Source organism: Octopus bimaculoides, chromosome 1 (genome assembly GCF_046866305.1).
Source record: "Octopus bimaculoides isolate indiv1 chromosome 1, ASM4686630v1, whole genome shotgun sequence".
In the NCBI taxonomy this organism is placed as follows: Eukaryota; Metazoa; Mollusca; class Cephalopoda; order Octopoda; family Octopodidae; genus Octopus; species Octopus bimaculoides.
In genome coordinates this window covers 148894243-148914615 of record NC_142928.1, presented here as the reverse complement: position 1 = coordinate 148914615, position 20373 = coordinate 148894243, and the positions used below count along the sequence as shown (strand labels likewise).

Here is a 20373-nt window from a genome sequence, read left to right as displayed (position 1 = left end):
GTTGGGGGTGACAAACACAGACACACACACATACATACATACGTATAATAGTATAAATAATATATAAATGTATGCATATATACATACATATATGTACATACCTACATCTATATGTATATATACATGCATATATTAGTACAGGACATAAAAAAAACAAAAACAAAAAAAACGTTAAACACAATGAGAAACGAAAACATAGAAAACGAACTTTTTTCGAACAACAAAAAAACAAACAAACAGAGAAACGAGACATGCAACATAAAGAATATGCCCCTTCTCACAGTTGTCCCTGTTTCATCTACTCCGCATTTTGAAGGTAAGGACAATACGCGACTTCGTTGAAACAGTCCTTCCCGGAAAGCAAATTGAATAAAATTTGAGATTTTTTGCGGAGGGAGAAAGTGTTAACAAGAACAGGACAGTGAGAACAAGATAGTAAAAACAAATGGTGAGGGCTGTTGAGCCAAGACGATAGAAAAATTATTATGAACGCTAGGTAGACGAGCCACGAGGAGACAGGAAATGCACGTCTTTTCTTTCGGAAGGAAGTGGACAGAAAGAACGATCCCCTTTCGTCACGTGTCAGCGACGAGAGAGTCAAGGAGGAAGAGTGAGAGGGAGAGGGAACGGTGAAAGAGAGAGAAGAACGGAAAGGATGAAGAACAAGAGAGGGAGAGAGAGATAGACAGAGAAGAGATAGTAGAAGAGTGCGCATCGTAATTATTAAGATAAAACTTACTTGGAAAAGGATGCGTGGCGCTCGATCATATAATAATATAAATAATATATAAATATATGCATATATCTATACATATATGTACATACCTACATCTATATGTATACATACATGCATATATGGGTACAGGACATAAAAAAAAATCGTTAAACACAATGAAAAACGAAATCGAACTTTTTTTTAACAACAAAATAACAAGCAAACAAACAGAAAAACGAGACATGCAACATAAAGAATATACCTGTACATACATACGACGGGCTTCTTTTAGCTTCCGTCTACCAAATCCGCTCACAAGGCTTTGGTAGAAGACACTTGCCCTATGTGCCACACAATGGGACTGAACTCGGAACACTGAGGTTGGTAAGTAAGCTACTTACCACATAGCCACTCCTGCGCCTGTATGCACTATATGGCTAAGCTTTGAAAATACGTTTCTGAACAAAAATAAAGACGAAAAAGAAAACTGACGTGGTGCTCAGATTCTAAGAGCGAATTTGTAATTAGCGCCCTAAATTATATAAATTTGACACCTTTCATGAAAAAAAAAAAAATCAAAATGCAGCCCAATGTAATGTCCTATAAACAAAGAATTGGCTTGTCATGAATCTACAGATCAAAGATTTACGGAAAATAAATTCAAAATTCATTTTTATCAGCAAACACTTCCATCTAAACACTCAGAAAAATATTCTTGACATGGTTATCCAAGTTCATGTTGTTCTTGAAAGAATTTATTTAAGTTGCACTCAAAATAATTTGGAACATGCTGTAATCTGTATTTAAGCACAACTTTTAATCCATTTTCAAGACTCACGCGTACGTAACGAAGAAGCTGAATTGTTAAATCCCTGCAAGCACGCTTCTAAATATTTGCTTTGCAATTCGTTACTGCTAAGGACAATCGGATCGTATGTCACCATCTTTTGACATGTTTCTCGTGTGACAATACCGAAGATCTTACATATTTTTATCTTACTTTTTCGACTTATTCTTCTTGCACGTTCTGACTATTTCACACACTCAACTACTTCATTATATTTCCGTTAGTAAAAAATATCTTCTGCTAATTTCCTTTTCCACTTCCTTGTCCCTTTATTCTATTTTACTCTGTTCTTCATTTTTTATTCGCTCTTTCCTGATTTGCATTACGTAAATTCATATATTTTGGCCAATCTTTCAAACTCACTTATTAACATATACCTTCAATATATTTTAAAATGTTTTTTACAAATTTCTTCTTCTTCTTCTTCTTCTTCTTCTTCTTCTTCTTCTTCTTCTTCTTCTTCTTCTTCTTCTTCTTCTCTTAAAAATATAAAATGAAATAAGCACAAGCACATGTATGTTATAATATATTTATAAACATAATTTAACTTGTTCAGCTGCGCTAAATAACTGGATATCTTCTAGAGATAAAAATAGAGCAGTAAAAATGAAACATAGCTAAAAATAAAACAGCAGAAAGATTCTCGTCACGATTTCGAGACCTTTGGCTAAGCAAGCACTTTGCAACATAGTTTCCTGGAAAGCCATAGTTTCATGGTTCAGATCACTTCAGTAGAACTGTTTCTTTTCTATTTTATTTTAATTCTTATAATAGCTAACACACACACGGCTATGTTCACTATTTTATTTTTAGTTAGTTATATTTTACTCTTATCGTGCTATTTAACAAAATAACAACTTAAGTAGTATAGGACAAATTAAACTCACTTTAAGAATATACATGTACATATGCGCCGGGATGTAGAAATACTCGGGTTGGTGGCCGAGGGCGTAGGAAACCCATAGGGAATCAGGGATCCCTGGTCTTTGTCAAGGCATCCCTCTAGGAGAATGCTAACTCGGATATAAAACTCGTTGCTCTACTAAGCCGAATATATTGAACTTTGCTTGTCTCGGGGCATCTGGGTATCGCTAGTGAGTGTTGTGGTGCTATACAAGACGCACTTGGCTTGAAACCCTTGCACAAAAATTACTGTCGTTGCCAGCGATAGTCATGCTCGTTTAACTAGTAAACAGCTATGTATGTATGTATGTATGTATGTATGTATGTATGTATGTATGTATGTATTTACGCAGTAGACACGTATGTATGTATGTATGTATGTATGTATGTATTAACGCAGTAGACACTCACGTATGTATGCATGTATGTATGTATGTATGTATGTATGCATGCATGCATGCATATGCATGTATGCATGTATGTATGTGTGAGTACGTGCGCAAGCGTGTGTGTATATATGTGCGCGTGCATGTGCCATTGTCTTTACTTTCTTTTATTCATTGGAATTCTTCGTAGCAGGAAGGACCTAGTTTCTAAAAAGAAACAAAAGCTCCATCGCGGAGAAGTTGGATGACAACAACAATAACTGCAACATACTGAACTTTAGAAAAGTCTTGCATACTTTGATTGTTCCACTTACGCACGCACGCATGTATGTATGTATGTATGTATGTATGTATGTATGTATGTATGTGTGCATGTATGTATGTTTTCCTTTGCTTTTAATTACTTGAAATCCTTCTGTGAGGAAGGAGCTGGTTTCTAACAAAGATACTAACCACCACCGTTGGAATGTAGATAGCAAAAACAAATTTACACTTTGAACTTGAGAAAAGTCTTGCATATTTTTACTGTTCCACTTACAGATTATATTTATAATGCGCGAATTAGCAGGTTGATTTCTTTTTCTGAAAACGCGAGCAATCACCAACCCGGATCCACCAATTATTATTACTATAAATGTGAGTTTATAATCTGGGTATAGAGTTTATAATCTTTCGAAACAGTTGTCCGTAGTGATTTTATTTCTCTTCGACTTTCGAAGAGATATTCGCATCAACAATGCAGTCTTCGGTAAACATACCTACGCATAGACTTTTTTTGTCATGCTGAGAGTTTCACATCCAGATCTTCTCTGAGGTATATTTGCCCAGCCCTTTTAGGATTGTATGGAAGGTCGTCAGGAAGAGAGTGCTTCATGTGGAGCTCACTGCCGACACGTAGGATGTAGTTATCTTCGCTTTTCAGCACTAATTTTATGTATTTACTTTTGCATTGGTTGTTTAGTAGGTGCTGTCTGAGAGAGACTATACGGTATTTGAAAACTGTCTGCAGGAGACTGCCTGAAGGAGGTAGAGGTTTGAGATCAGTCTCAAGTCTCTACCTCATTCATCTCTTCTTCGACAGAGCCAGTCGATGTCATTGTTTCTGTGGAAGTTTCTTGTTCATGTCAGGATCTTGCGGGTTTTGTGGGTTTCCTATACAAAGCAACTAAGTATCTCAAAGGTTAAAATCCACAATGTTATCGCATATGCATTGTGGAATATCCTTACTGTAAAAGGAGAGTTCCCACTGCTATAAATGTGGTATGATATTCTCTGCGCACTCTATCTTCATACACAACACTTTCGTATGATATATTTTCATCAATGTCCAGCTATTTGTAGAAATCTTTGTGTGGAACGGGAGAGATAAGGAGACCCTTGATGTACAGCTTTAGGGATTGGAGCATTGATTTGGGGTATGTACGTATACATACATGTATGTATGAATGTATATATTTATGTATGCATGTATGCTTGCTTGCATGTATGTATGCATGCATGCATATATACATACATACATACATACATACATGCATGTATGTATGCATGCATGTATGTATGTATGCATAAATGCATGTATGTATATATGTGTAGTGAAACTACCTCCCGCCATTAGATACAAACTACTATCGCCATTACATACAATCTTCTCATTTAAATATAAATAAATGCGAGCGTAGTAGAGAACCCATTCCTTGTCATCACGTGACTGATTATTATTCGAATCGGCAACTTCTTCGAACCGTTCCCACCAGAACGCAAACTGACCAATCACGGCCCCTAATAAGGTCACGTGATAGAGTAAAATTCTGAAGGCATTTGGAGCCCTCTTAACGCTATAAATAGATCAACTCATACCCCACAAATTTGTCTCGGTCCAGTTTCTCTTTGAGAACTGTTCCGTGTACCACACGACAGCAGCAGCAGTTCCAGCGACCACTTCAACAGCTTCGTCCAGCCAACGATGACCACCGCCGTCGCCACATCAGCAACAAGAGTCTACGACTACTATCCAGCATCATCGTCATGACCAACACGATTACTACCAAACAGCCTCTACACCACCAGCGTCAACACGACTTACTATGTACACCAAACTAAACCTCCGCGGCACATCTCTCTCTTCGATTCTGTTAGGTGACTCAGCTTCACCACGGTAAATAAACAGACAAGAGTTCTCAGCCAGCGACGGACATCTGTATAACAAGAATCACGGCCCGGCATCGATGCCACGACATCACATCTAGTGATCAGCACTGCCACACACAGCCTCTCCTCACTTTCACATACAGAACTTTTCCTATAGTGTACTAACGAACTGGTATAATTGCTCACGTGTTATTGACTCTTTCTATCTGCTGTAAACACTCATACACACATGTATCACTCACATACACACTTTTCTTTGTATGACGGCCTGTCTTTGATTATGTTCTTATATGTCGCATTCACACTCACACACAGACATACATCTTTAACGCTACAATAAATATCTCTGTTATTCATCTAATACGGTTGTGGTCTTTCATTACTGGTCATCTATGTTATCGTCGTATAACATATTATGCATATCATATTCGATATATTATTGTGTGTTCGACCGTGTGACACGTTTAAATAAAAGGAGTCCTCTGTTTTTTCCATTCGTCACCATTTCTCCTTTTATGAGTTCGCACGGTCGTCCCTTCCATATGCATGTATGTATGCATGCATGCATGTATGTATGCATGCATGCATGTATGTATATATGCATGCATACATACATGCATGCATGTATGTATGTATGCATATATGTATGCATGCATGCATGAATGAATGTATGTATATATGCATGTATATATATATGCATGTATATATATATGCATGCATACATACATACATGCATGTATGTATGCATGCATGAATGCATGTATGTGTATATGCATGTATATATATGCATGCATACATACATATATTCATGCATGCATGTATGTATATATGCATACATGCACGTATGCATGCATGCATGCTTCTGTGTATGTATGTATGTGTGTATGCATGCATGAATGCTTCTATGTATGTATGTATGCATGTACACATGCATGCATGCGTGTATGTATGTATGCATGCATGCATGTATATATGCATGCATGCATTCATGCATTATGTGTGTATATATGTATGCATGTAGGTTTGCATGCATGCATGCATATATGTATGTATGTTTATATGTATGTAGCTTTGCATGTATGCAAGAAAGATGTGTATACATGAAAGATGTATACATGCAATACGGATGTATTTAAATATGCGTGTTTGTGTGTGTGTGCGCGCGGTCGTCTGAAGACTGGTGCTTATAAGTTTATAGCGCATTTTGATAGTGACAGCATTCCATACTTCTGTTTTCCTCGCTCACATAACTATACGAAAATGAAAAAACGTCTAACATTTACATTGGCCTTGAGTAGCCACTTTACCTATTGTAATTAGGTCACTAAATATATCCAGCTAAGACTCGTGCAACTATGCTAAACATAACTTAATTTATACCCGAGAATTTGTGAAATATTATATATTCTTATACATCTCAAAACTAATTGTCCCCATCAATAAAGTTTGCACATTAATCTGTAAAATAATAGCAACAACAAAAACAAAAATTTCCTTTTATTGCTTGTTTTCTATATTTTAGTAGAAGTCGCATATTCAACCAATCTGCAGTATCTCTGAGTACGTTGACCTCGATAAAGCAACTGACAAATTCACTGTGGCTGTATTACATTGTTGAAGTTCTAGCTGTCGTCTGCGGATAACACGCCCTGGGAGAAAACTATCCATTTTCTTTTTTTCCTAATGCATGTTGGTCTTTCAGCAAAAAATTATTTTATTGCATTTAATAACAACAGTAGCAAATTATTTATGATTTAGAAGTAGAGGGGCTGAAATGCTTTTGCAAAAAGACTGCAGTCACCGCTGAGACTACGCCGAAGTTAGGAATGAATTTTTGTGATATTTTTGTCTGCCCAATAAACTGAAAAATAGTCACCTGATCGGACGGTGACTATATTTTATATAATTAGGATAACATAAATATATTCTATTGTATTATGCATTTTTTTTTGCGAAACTTTTTAGAAAAAATAGGGGAATCGAACCCCAACGGCAACGAGTGAGCCACTACAGTTTCACGCGATTCATCTATCAATTGACCAATCAGCATGAAGCTATGGTGTCGTATGATTCTTCGGATGATTTAAAATTCGTCACCCTTTTCACCCTGTAAAACCCGTTTAGCACCCAACTCGACGAAATGGCTTCGGCAGACCGATAAGAGCAGACGGTGTCGGGCATTCGAGTAGACCACATTGGACGCTTACAGAAGGCAAACCGCTAAGACCAGACCACATCAGGACTCGGAGAGACCACATCAGGACTCGGAGAGACCACCTCGAGCAAGAAAGAATTTTGGACACTCACACACAATGTACAACAGCTAGCCTTCTACAAGCAGCGTGGTTTTCTCTTCCCACTCAGCGGTTATATTATCTGCATCATTCTTTTGTCAACAACCAACGCAGTAAATCATGTCCAGTAATAAATATGTTGAAAGTTAAAAGTTCATGAGTTTGTTTCATAGAATTATTAACGTAGCCATCTAGACCACACGACGATGGTCTTCAACAATACAACACATCTAACATTGCAATCCTACGACAAAGGTGACCAACCAGTCCGCTACATGATAATATATGCAGCTTAACTATATTTAACTGGTTGTGAACTTCTCTGAAGCCTTTTCACAGTATAAAAGCAGATATTTTGGATTTATTTCTTCAGAGCAAGTCTTCTGTTAACTTGTTGCTATGTACGAATCGGAAATGAAAGCCATCTCTCACGCATACACACTCGCACATATCTTTCTCTTACACACGCAGCAAACTTGCGCATTGACAGTTTCGAGTATTTAATTTTTCATGTGATATTTGAAGAGCTAATCTACTTTTGTAGCGAGGCACAAGAAGCCAGCGCCATTTTGTACGAGATCTCGCCGGTAGCCATTACCATGTCCGAGACAGGAGCGTGATCTCGCCTGCAATCATTTGCCATGCGCGAGACTCTCTTCGGTAACGACTATTTAAGCAGGAGAATTAAGACATTCTTTCTCTTTCTTCCTTCTCGCTTACGCTGAGAAACACTGCGAAGCTGGCAGCTCACTCTTATCCCGCTCTAACTTCACCTGTTATCTCCAGAGGTAATGAATCTCACGTGAGCGCAGCTATAACGAAGCACACGCTGCCATAAAGATGGTCAGTGGGGTCGAGCCACGTGAAGGAGAACTAAAAATAAACGAGTATTGAATTACATTCCACTTGTAAACTTCTTCGTGTTCCAGGTCCTTAAGACTACAGAAATAATTATAATGGGAGAAGGAGATACTCTACAGGTATCACAAGCCTTCAATTCCATTATACTTTGCTGTTCTTTCGTCGCTGTATATTTCTTTGAAATTCATTGTGACCTAGTGATTACTTCTAACGTTGTTAAATAAAAAAGCTTTTTCCTAAAAAAATATCTCGTGTACTCAATAGACATATAACGGGAGGCCATTGTTGGCCAAGATATTGGTAGGGTATTTTGTGTCTCCCATTATAAATTTCAATCCAGTCAAACGAAGTATTAAATCGAAGACTAAGTGAGATAACAAATCCGAATAACATTTATTTACAGGCTTGAAGTTTGGCTCTCGTTAACCATCTCTAGCGTAGTGTATTGTCCGCCGTGTTGTACGTGTGAGGCAGCGAGTTGCTGCTAGTGAGACGAGCTGCTTCTAGCGTGAGAGGTGCGCGGGAACACAGAGTGAACAAGCTCAAGAGCTGTCTTATATAGGTGTCCTTCCGTAAGTTTGTGAGATCTCGCTCCGGTCTCGAGCAGCTAATGGTTTCAAGCGAGATCTCAATATGGCGCATCTGTGCGACACTACAGACACTTCTTAAAAATATTAAGAATTTAACGTGGAAAGTTTACACGCTAGGAACCACAATTGTATGACATTGCATAAATAAGTTATAAAATGAAATAACTTTAGGTTTCCTCTGTAACTTAGGTAGTAATATGTACAGTAGAATTCAAAAAAATATGTAAGATTGACCGGCATAATGAAAGGGGTTGAGAATGATGAGCTGAGTGAAATCTCAAGGAAAATTGTTTAGATCCAGATCATCCTTGATCAAGTAGACAAGATTTAAGACATTTCAACAGTGATCATCCCGTCAATTTAGGACTCAATTATTTAATGATGATTCAGTGAGTGACGATACAATTGTAACTGATAAGTTTGGGTAAGGCTGCGTGTGGCATGTTGAGAAAGTCCGGTTGAGAAAAGGCTGCGTGTTGTATAGTTAATAATTTTCTGAGGCATTAAAAAAAATTAATGAAAGAAATCGACGCAAGAGATAATTCGTTCATATAGATTTTATTCAATCGTTATGAAGTTTTTCACAACTTCGACCAGCTGGCAGTAAATACAGATGTTAGTTGTTATATAGAATTTCTCCTAGTCGTTGAAGTTTGTTAGTTGATATGAAGTTCAAACGAGGCTGCTATTGATGACAAGTTAACAGTCTGCGAGTGGAAGAAGAAGAAGAAGAAGAAGAAGAAGAAGAAGAAGAGGAAGAAGAAGAAGAAGAAGAAGAAGAAGAAGAAGAAGAAGAAGAAGAAGAAGAAGAAGAAGAAGAAGTTAATTCTCTAAAAGTTGCTGAGAAGAGAGAATTTATAGCTATCCTCGAATTTATTGCTGTCCTAAAGTTGAACTAGATGAATAACAATGGAATTGCATGAGCTAAATTGAATACTATATCACCTAAGATGGTGACGAATTTGACAGGTGACACTAATAAATTCTAAGTGTAGATTCCGAGAACGACGGATAGAAGCAGTGGCGGCTCGTAGAAAAATTAGTGGTGGGTGCTGCTTCAGAAAATGTTTAGCCGTTGTTTTAATATTGTGTAAAAGGAAACAAATATATAAAAAGAAAATTTATACATAAACTTGATCGGTTCGCGTTTTAGCCACTGCCGGGTATTGTGCTTAATTTGTTCACTGAACACAGCCGCGAATTCCCCCTTGTTTTTCACCCCCCCCCCCCCCTAAATCACAAAATAAGGGGTGGGTGGGGAATGTACCTTATTTTTCAAATCCTAGCAGCAACACTGAAGCTGGAAGCAGGATAATAATCTAATTTTACGCTTGATTATATTCAAGAATATAAACACATTTTTAAGCACAGCACACGCGGAATCAAAAAAGAAACACTACCTTTCACCCGGCACAGTCGTTCACGGAATGCTCTCTCTCCCTAATATGAAGCTTCCTATCTCAAACATGTGAGCATGCACACAACAGCCAAACACCGCGTCACTGGAACTGTGAAGCACACAGTTCTATACAAAGGATGGCTACTGACATTAAGTTTAAGGATTATATAATGTACAAGTATAAAGGAAGAATTAAAGAAAAAAGGACTCGTTATATTGAATGCTACCGATAATATCGAGAGGAAATAGGAGGCGCTGCAATTCCGTAGTTCCTATATACGAGCCGCCACTGGAAGTCAGTGTGTATCTCATACAGATGTGGTTTAATGAAGATTTTGCTGCTATTTCTAGGAGATAGAGCAACCATGAAGAGGTTACTTTATTGATTTGTTAAAGAAAATAATAGGTAGAGAGGAAGCCAGAAATTCGTGGAGGTAGAGTTATGTAGAGAGAGGGAGAGAGAGAGAGAGAGAGGGAGAGAGAGAGAGAGAGCAACAGACGTGTTGCCTTCTACTGACCTAAGTGGTACAATAATTCAATGTGGTTAAACAGGATGTTTTTTCTTCCGAAATTTGTAAGGAACAGGTTTCAATGACTCAGTAATTCCTTCAGAGAGAGAGAGAGAGAGAGAGAGAGAGAGAGAGAGAGAGAGAGAGAGAGAGAGAGAGAGAGAGAGAGAGAGAGAAAGCAACAACGTATTTCAGTTAAAACATCCAGAAAACTGGTTGAGTTAAGCGCATTGAAGAAGCACTGTCATACGTTTCTTCAATTAAAGTTCTCTTTGTGTTACACATATAGCATGAAGGGAAAATGTTAATAAGAAAAGAAAAACAGTGAAATTAACGTAAGTGCATAGCGTAACTGTGCAGTAAAAAGCTGGCTTTCCAACCACATGGTTCCACTGTTTGTCACCCTGGGTAAGTGTCTTCGGAAAGACTTCCTCCCGTCCCCGCACGCCATTTTATCGCAAATTATTGTTTTTAAAAACATTTTTTTTTGATAAAACCCACGTTTTCGGATACGGAGATTCCGGAAAATTGATAAAATTCAGAATTTTGAAATTTTTTGCACCCCCTTACTCCCTTCCCTCCAATTTCTACATTTTTCATTTTTTTCCGTAAGTCTAACCCTAAAACCCCAACCCTAACCCTAACCCTAAAACCCTAACCCTAAAACCCTAACCCTAACCCTAAAACCTTAACCCTGACCTTAAAACCCTAACCCTAACCGTAAGCAGAAAAATTTTTGGAAATTTTTTCAGAATCATAATCTCCGTATTTTTCCGCATATTTTGAAAAAAAAAAAAAAAAAAAAATTCTGAAAAAAAGTTAGAAACGAAGAATTTAGGGGTGGGAAGGGGTAATTTCAAAATGCCGATTTTTGCCAATTTTTTTGCTGATTCGTATTTTCCGTAGATCTTTTTGATTTGGCGGACACCATTTGTTTTCTAACGAAACACTTTCAAACTTGGGACACTGGTAGAATGTGTCATATAAAACATCTTTTACTCTTAGTGTTGAGAAAAGTTTATATTTTTAAAGTTATTTCGAGTTAAAATTGTCGTATTTCGGTAATTTCAACCAAAAGATCTTTCTCCGTAGCTGAAAACGGGTGTTTGTGTAGAAAAAAAAAAATTAATTAATTAAATTGGGGTGGGGCTACAAAAGGAAGTCTTGCCGTGTCTTCTAGAGATTAGAACTGGCTAAAGACTTGTGAGCGGAATTAGTAGTATATGCCTGACTTCGAAGTACTAATATCTATTAGTCAAATATACCCGTGATAACGGCGTATGACTAACCAAAAAGTCATTATCTCATCTAATATATAATGTAAAATGTTTTTGGGGTCGTTCACCATTTCCTACAAGATCCTGTTTCAAGACATATTCACTAAATGGAGAATTTGAGCAGCTGAATTCCACCCAAGTTTGGATTTATTTCTTCAGAACAAGTCTTCTGCTAACATGTTGCTGTGTGGGACTCGGAAATGAAAGCCATCTTTCACGCATACACACTCTCACATATCTTTCTCTTGAGATTAATCGAGCTGTTCTTGATTTCATCTTGCAGAGACAGCCTTTACAACAAGAAGCTCTATTTACACAGCAAGCTGGATGTAATCTTTAACAAAAGCAGGCATCCTTTAATTTTTACCTTTTACTTGTTTCAGTTATTGGCCTTGACAAAAAAAAAAAACCCCCAAAAAACCCGGTAAACAGATATCAAAAAGAAAATCAGGTTCTACCGAGACTCGAACTCGGAACACTGGATTCTGAGTCCAGAGTGCTAATCATTACACCATAGAACCTGTTGCGTGTGTGTGGTGGTGGGGCTTATTCACTCTGTATTACCAACAATGGTATTGATTGATCTAATATAGTGGTGACTCCATCAGATTATTTTTGAACGTTATGTGCAAGCTTTTTTGCTTCATCGTCTATACAAGAACCAACTACTGTTAAAACAAATATTATCACAGTCAGATATACATTTTAAAAAATTACATACTCTACTTAAAAGCATTATTAAAAATATACATTTGTCCCTTCTCCGGTGTTTTCTTGGAAAATTTCACGACGTTAATATTTTCGTTTTAGTTAACAATAGTAATGCAAAATATCGCCCCAAACCTTCACGTACATTTCGGTCGTTCAAAAAGTTTTAATATTTGGACAAATTTTGAGTCCCGTAAGTGAATAAATAATCATTTAAAAACATACAAACAAACAAACTAAATAATGACTGTTTCTTTGTTATGTGAGACGAATTGCCATTGTTGTATGATGAAAACAAGAGTCAACGAAGAGAATCCTTGCGGTCATTCAAACCTTTAGTAATAGCAGCCAAATCCTCCCTCCAAATCACGCACTACCGTCTTTAAAGTGTAATAATGGATAGTCGTACATTATTCCTGACCTCCAGCCACCCATCCACGATCTTTTGCTTAGTGACGGTCAACAAAGCGAAAAGAAAACAAATGCCGAACCATTTCGGTAAAAAAACATCTTTATTTCGTAGAAAGACTCTCATATGTTATGTGTGTGGAAGTTCTACGCATGGCACGATATTTACTTCTTTGAGACTTAACGTCCCTTCTGTTGTGTTCGTATGTAACACCGCGTAGGGCAGGATTCGTGACAGACGAACTGTAGACAGAAACTTCGCTGCGGGCTAGCTAGGGAGTTGGTCAGCAGGAAAACAAAAGGGACTTCCGGTAGGAGAAGAAAAACAAAAGAATGTCAACAGTGAGTGTGAAACAAGCCTAGAGTTGTTTGCTTAGCATTTCTCAGTAACACGCAGAAGCATTTGTTATGGTATTACAAACCTTTGCACTTCGTTCAAAATTTGGATCTTGTGCTTGAAAAATTTCAGCTCACCATAGAAAAGTGAGTTGAAAAATAAAACTCGTAGACCCGGGTCTCGTAAAGCATGTCCTCGTAAAGTGAGGCATTACTGTACTAAGCGGCATTTCGTCCGTCTCAACGTTCTGGGTTCAAATTCTGCTGACGTCGACTTTGCTTTTCATTTCAGAGTTGATAAAATGAGTACCTGTTGGAGACTGGAGTCAATGTGATCGATTTGTTGACCTTGTGTCAAAATTTGAAATCATTATATATATACAAGTTTACATTTGGCACAATTGACAAAAGTAAATTAAAACACTTTTCTTCAGCTTGCTATTTCTTCAAATGCAAGGATAAAAGAATACTAGAGTCAACATAATTTGGCTGGTGCTGGATTAAACTTATAATCTGGATAAATGATCTTAGTGATATGTCTGTAGAAAGTAGCACCATGACGTGTATAAGCGAGAGAGGGGGAGAGAGAGAGAGAGAGAGAGAGAGAGAGAGAGAGAGAGAGAGAGAGAGAGAGAGAGAGAGAGAGAGAGAGAGAGAGAGAGAGGACAAGGAGGGAACACTAACTCAAAGTGAATTAAAACTAATTTTCTGTAGTTGAAATTTTCAGTTGTATGTGAAAACACATTTTGATAAAAAAAAAAAAACAACAACAAAAGATTAAAATTAGGATTTTTAATAATTTTCTAGACAGTGTACATTTTAATAACTGCTTTCTTTTAATAAATGGTGTATACTCATAACTAATTAATAGGCTAGGCAGCTTTCTTTGTCATATATATATATATATATATATATATATATATATATATATATATATATATATATATATATATATGTGTGTGTGTGTGTGTGTGTGTGTGTGTGTAAGTATGTATGTATGTATGTGTATACACACACACACACACACACACACACACATATATATATATATATATATGTATATATATATATATATATATATATATATATATATATATATATATATATATATATATATACAGACATGCAGAAAGTAAATAGACACCTTTAATTTTCAAAATTTCTGATCTAAGCGTTTTAATATGTTTTCAGCGGTGTAGAATTTACAATGTAATTATTCTTTTTCATTCCAGGTGCCATTATATTAAACGTTTGTGAAGAGTAACCATGCCGAGCACAAAACTGTCAGATTTTCAAAGAGGTCATATTGTTGGGCAATCTGAGGCTGATCTTTGCCAGCGAAAAACTGCCGTAAATCTTCAAATTCATCTTGCTACTGTTAATAGAATTATAGTGCAATTCAAAAGCCAAGGAAAAGAATCAACATATTCTCATCCCAGCACAAAACTGCCGAGCACAGAACTGTCAGATTTTCAAAGAGGTCATATTGTTGGGCAATCTGAGGCTGATCTTAGCCAGCGAAAAACTGCCGCAAATCTTCAAATTCATCTTGCTACTGTTAATAGAATTATAGTGCAATTCAAAAGCCAAGGAAAAGAATCAACATATTCTCATCCCAGCCGACCTGGGCCCTCGGAAAGGAAGCTTCGCTATTTGAAGAGAATTGTGGAAAACGAACCCCGTTCGAAGGCTTCTGGTATTGCAAAACAGCAAGAAGTTAGTCCAAGAACGTGTGTTACATATCTGGACGAGCAGCTAGAAGAAAACCTTTCTTTCAACTAATTAATATCATGAGAAGAAAGAAATGGGCTAAGGAGATGTCAGAAAAATCCAGTTCATTTTAGGATAGAGTGATTTTCTCAGATGAATCTAGATTTGCATTATTTTCAGACAGTGGACGTATTTGGGTCTGGATGTTTCCCAATCAAGAATTTAATTTGAAACGACTCCAGCGAACTGTGAAACATGGCGGTATCTCTGTAATGCTATGGGGAGCTGTCACCAGCAATGGTCGTTCTGAGCTGATCAAATGTGTTGGAACCATAAACTTTGAAAAATATATCGAAATACTTAAGCAAGAACTACTTCCGATGTATTCTCACGACAACATAACAAAAATGAGTTTTTATTCATGAAAGATAGGGCTCCATGCCACACAGCGAAAAAGCATCAACAATGGCTGACTGAAAATGAGATCAAAAAGCTTCCTTGGCCGAGCCAATCTCCTGACATGAACCCAATTGAAAATCTTTGGAGCGTACTAGATAGAGCTATACAGAAACCTAAATCTAAAGATGAATTATTTCGATTGTTGCGTGAAAAGTGGGCAGAAATTGCACAAGAGACAATCACAAAGCTCACCAATTCAATGCCAAAAAGAGTTTCTGAATTAAAAACTGCAAAGGGAATGTCAACTAAATACTAAAGTATGTAGTCCTACCTATCGATTACATTTCAATTGTTAGCTTTGCGTATCGAATAAAAATTTTGAAAATTAAAGGTGTCTATTTATTTACTTCCTGTATGCCTGTATATATATATATATATATATATATATATATATATATATATATATATATATATATATATATATATATAGTGAAACTACCTATCGCCATTAGATACAAAACTACGATCGCCATTACATACAATCTTCTCATTTAAATATAAACAAGAGCGGGCGTAGCGGAAAACACATTGCCTATCATCACGTGACTGATTATTATTCGAAGCGGCAACTTCTTCGAACCGTTCCCGCCAGAACGCAAACTGACCAGATGTCTAGTGAGCCTACCATCAACTATAAAATGCTCTAATTCAGCGGCCAAATAGGTCTCGGTCCAGATCTCTCAGAGACCTGTTCCGTGTACCACACGCAGCAGCAGCAGTTCCAGCGACAACAAGCACAGCTTCGTCCAGCCACGACTCACCATCGTCGCCATCAGCAACACGAGTCTACGACTACTAACAAGCATCGTCCTCGCCACCAGCATCGCCAACCATAGTCAACACGACTTTCTATGTACACCAATCCAAACCACCGCGGCACATCTCCCTCTCTTCGATTCTGTTAGGTGTTTCATATTCACCACGATTAATAATAGACAAGAGAATTCAGCCAGCGACGAACGTCTGTCCTCAAGAGCCCGGCCCGGCATGGAAGCCAACATCACAACTAGTGATCGCGCTGACACACACAGCCTCAACTTCTTTCACATACAGACTCTTCCAATTGTGTACTCAAGAACTGGTATAAATGCTCACGTGTTACTGACTCTTTCTATCTGCTGTAATATCTCACATACACATACATGTATTACTCACATACACTCTTTTCTTTGTACGACGGCCTGTCTTTGATTATATTATTATATGTCGCATTCACACTCACACACAGATATACATCTTTAATGCTACAATAAATATCTCTGTTATTCATTTCATACGGTTGCCTTCTATCGTCTCTTCATTACTGGTATTTACGAATTCACATATGCTATCGTAGTATAACATATTTTGTATATCATCATTGATATATATATATTGTGTTCGACCGTGTGACGCGTATAAATAAAAGGAGTTCTCCTGTTTTTCCATTCGTCACCATTTCTCCTTTTTGAGTTCGCACGGTCGTTCTTACATATATATATATAAACCAAAAGATCGTTGATAAAGATGTTTTGGTTTGAATTCTATTAACCGTATGTTGGTTGGAACAGGTCTGAACTATCTTTAAACTAAACAATAAGTGCAAACAATGTTTATCATTATGCATTAATTTTGATAATTTTTGTTGTTTTATATTTCGTGTTATTCTTACTATATTACGATTCTTGCCTCGAACGAATAGAGTTCGAATGTTAGAAATAGCAGTCAGACCTCCCGCAAATCACACCCAACAGAGTTAGATAAACACTTCGTCCGAAATAAATGATGGTGAGGTCACAGGTTTACTTAATTGGGATTGAGCTAGAGCTAAACAACGACTCTATTCTCCTCTTTACGGACTAGATTACCGTGCTAGACAGAAAACAGAGAGAGCCAAATGGAGAAACAGAAACAGTCAAATGTATTTGCTCAAATAAAAGCTATTTTTACTTTTCATGAAGAATGTATGCGTATACTGAGAATTTTTGTATGTTGCCAATTTAGAAGAATTATTAACAATGGGCTACATTGTTTTATTGATTCTGATGCTTAACTGAATATGTATTTTTGAAAACTTCTTTTTAAACTCTGTATATATATTTTGCAGATGTGTCCTATATTTTATACCTTTTATTTTTTCTAAACCGATTTAAATATGTAATTTTCTGTTCAGCCCTAGAGTTATCATGTAACTAATTATTAGAACTTTAAATTATAATTTGTAACGACGATGAAGTTTTATGTCATAGTGCAGCAAAGAAATGATAGCAGAAACAATAGTTGCTTGCTTGCTTATTATGGCCATTTATTACACGTCGATTATCATATTGCTACAATGTTTGATGATGATGATTATAATGCAAGTCGTTACAATACATAACAAATATACAAGTTCGGCGAGTTGTTTGTGCGTACACAACTTTTTGTAGAATATTTGTCTCTGGTTCCATGGACATTGTGTGAAGGAGCTAGCTTCATCACTGTGCTGCTAAACAGAAAGACAGAGCAAAATAATCTAGGCAGAACGATACATTAAGAGGTCTTCCGTCGCACGCGTTGATCAGCTTACTGACAGAGTTGTTTGCCCAGAAACGATTGGCCAAAGAGAGGAAGACAGCCATTTGTTTGTGTTTTTATAACTTGTTGGTAACTAAATGTGGAGGCGCAATGGCCCAGTGGTTAGGGCAGCGGACTCACGGTCATAGGATCGCGGTTTCGATTCCCAGACCGGGCGTTGTGAGTGTTTCTTGAGCGAAAACACCTAAAGCTCCACGAGGCTCCGGCAGGGGATGGTGGCGAACCCTGCTGTACTCTTTCACCACAACTTTCTCTTACTTCCTGTTTCTGTTGTGCCTGTTATTCAAAGGGCCAGCCTTGTCACACTGTGTCACGCTGAATGTCCCCGAGAACTACGTTAAGGGTACACGTGTCTGTGGAGTGCTCAGCCACTTGCACGTTAATTTCACGAGCAGGCTGTTCCGTTGATAGGATCAACTGGAACCCTCAACGTCGTAAGCGACGGAGTGCCAACAACAACGGTAACTGAATTCGGTCAAGTAGAACAATAAGGTTCGTTGTCTTTATTAGTTCTGACCGAAGACTGACTGGAGAAAGCTCAAGAGGTCAACTTCTCATTAATCTCTGAGTGCAATAAGGCTACGACAATAGATCGTGGATTTGCTTGACCAGGCATAAAAGTGTGGATTTAGTTTCGAATCCCAGCTTAACTATACTGTTGCTGTTCGCTATATCACTTTCCATTCAGTTTGACGCAGACAAAGGATCGATAATAGGAAAAATTGTAGGTATGTGCACTATGAAAATTGTAGAACGTTCAAAACTGTGATTGTTAAGTGTTAAATTGCAGATGGATGTGATTCCAGGCCAGAAAAATCATGGATGTCAGGGGAGAGTAACTGAGGTGATGTAACGAGACAAGTTTTTATTCGAGTGGGTCCGAATAGTTCAAGGTTGCTTTGTGTGTATAGTGTGCGGACTGGCTTTGACCAGCGTTAAGTAGGCGTGAGCGTGATTTAGTAATGAGTTGTGTGTACATGTCTGGGAGAAGGGGCAGCCACGGACTTTTTTATTGAACGGAGCTGAGGTGAGAGAGTGCATTTTCAATCCGTGATATAACTTGAAAATTATTGGGCAGAAGTGTGTATGTTGTGTTAAGTGCTTTAAAAGTATTGCAGAGGTAAAATGAGTTTGACGTTGTGGTCATATACGTTTGTTGTGGTTAAGAAAAACGATAAATTACTAGTGATATGCTGGCGTGTTGAGAAAGTCAGGCAAACTTTCTGTATATACATACCGTGACCATCCTGGGGTCTTACAGAGGTAAGTTGCAACTGGAAGTAAGGGCGCAAGGGAGCATGATCAAACATCGGATGTACTGTGAGTCGGGGAAAAGAGCACAAATAACGCACAAATAGCGAGGTGCATGTGTGTAACTGGGTGTAGGGATGCATGCATTTATTTTGAATGTTATAGTGCGAAGCTCAAATTGCGAAAAATCTGCAAACATTTAAGAGAAATATGTAGCAAAAAACCATGCAGTTGGAGAAAACCGTGTACGATACGTGTGCATGAAATAACTAGCAAGCGACCAAAGAGAGATACATTATTAAAAAAATGGAATATTATAAAAACATATGCACGTCTTCACGGAATGGATCTTTGTGAAAATGAATCTTCGCGAAATTGAGTCGTCCAGGAAACGTATCGTCGTCAAAATGGGTCGGCACGGAAATGTGTCGTCGTGGAATGAGTCGTCGCGGAATCAAATTGAAATATAATGTCGCAGTTTATAAATGTTCTAACATGTAAACAAATAGAAGTTTGCAGTACAGACAGAATTGTAAACAGTACGAAACAATGTAAACAAAGAAAAGAAATATGAAACAACAAACTTGATGGGAGGAGGTGTCCGGTGCAAGAAATCTAGTGCTGAGAAGCAAGAAAAAAATAGGTGCATGCAAGGAAAAAGTTCTTGATAGTCTATATAAGTGTTGGCTATCTTTCGATAAAGGAAGAGGGATAATGAAAATGCTTGTTCAGCAATTTTCGTAAAAGTCTTTCATTTCTTTAATTTTATTTCAGCTGAATCGCTTATGTTTATGTATTTTTTGTGTATGTATTAAGTGTTTGTGTGCATGTATGTATGTATATTTGTGTAAGTACTGTTTATGTACATACACAAATATACATACATACGCACATAAACACATACATATATAAACAAAAAATACATAAACATAGTCCTTACACAAATATACATATATACATGCACACAATTCAAAGACAAAACATACATTAACATAAGCGATTCAACTAAAAAATGT

General features: G+C 37.3%; 1 non-coding gene across 1 annotated transcript; it reads right to left on the bottom strand.

Annotated features, from left to right (window-relative positions):
• Positions 1-12378: 12378 nt before the first annotated feature.
• Positions 12379-12450, bottom strand: Trnal-cag (transfer RNA leucine (anticodon CAG)). The gene has a single exon. It is a non-coding gene; the product is annotated as a tRNA-Leu (tRNA).
• Positions 12451-20373: the final 7923 nt, after the last annotated feature.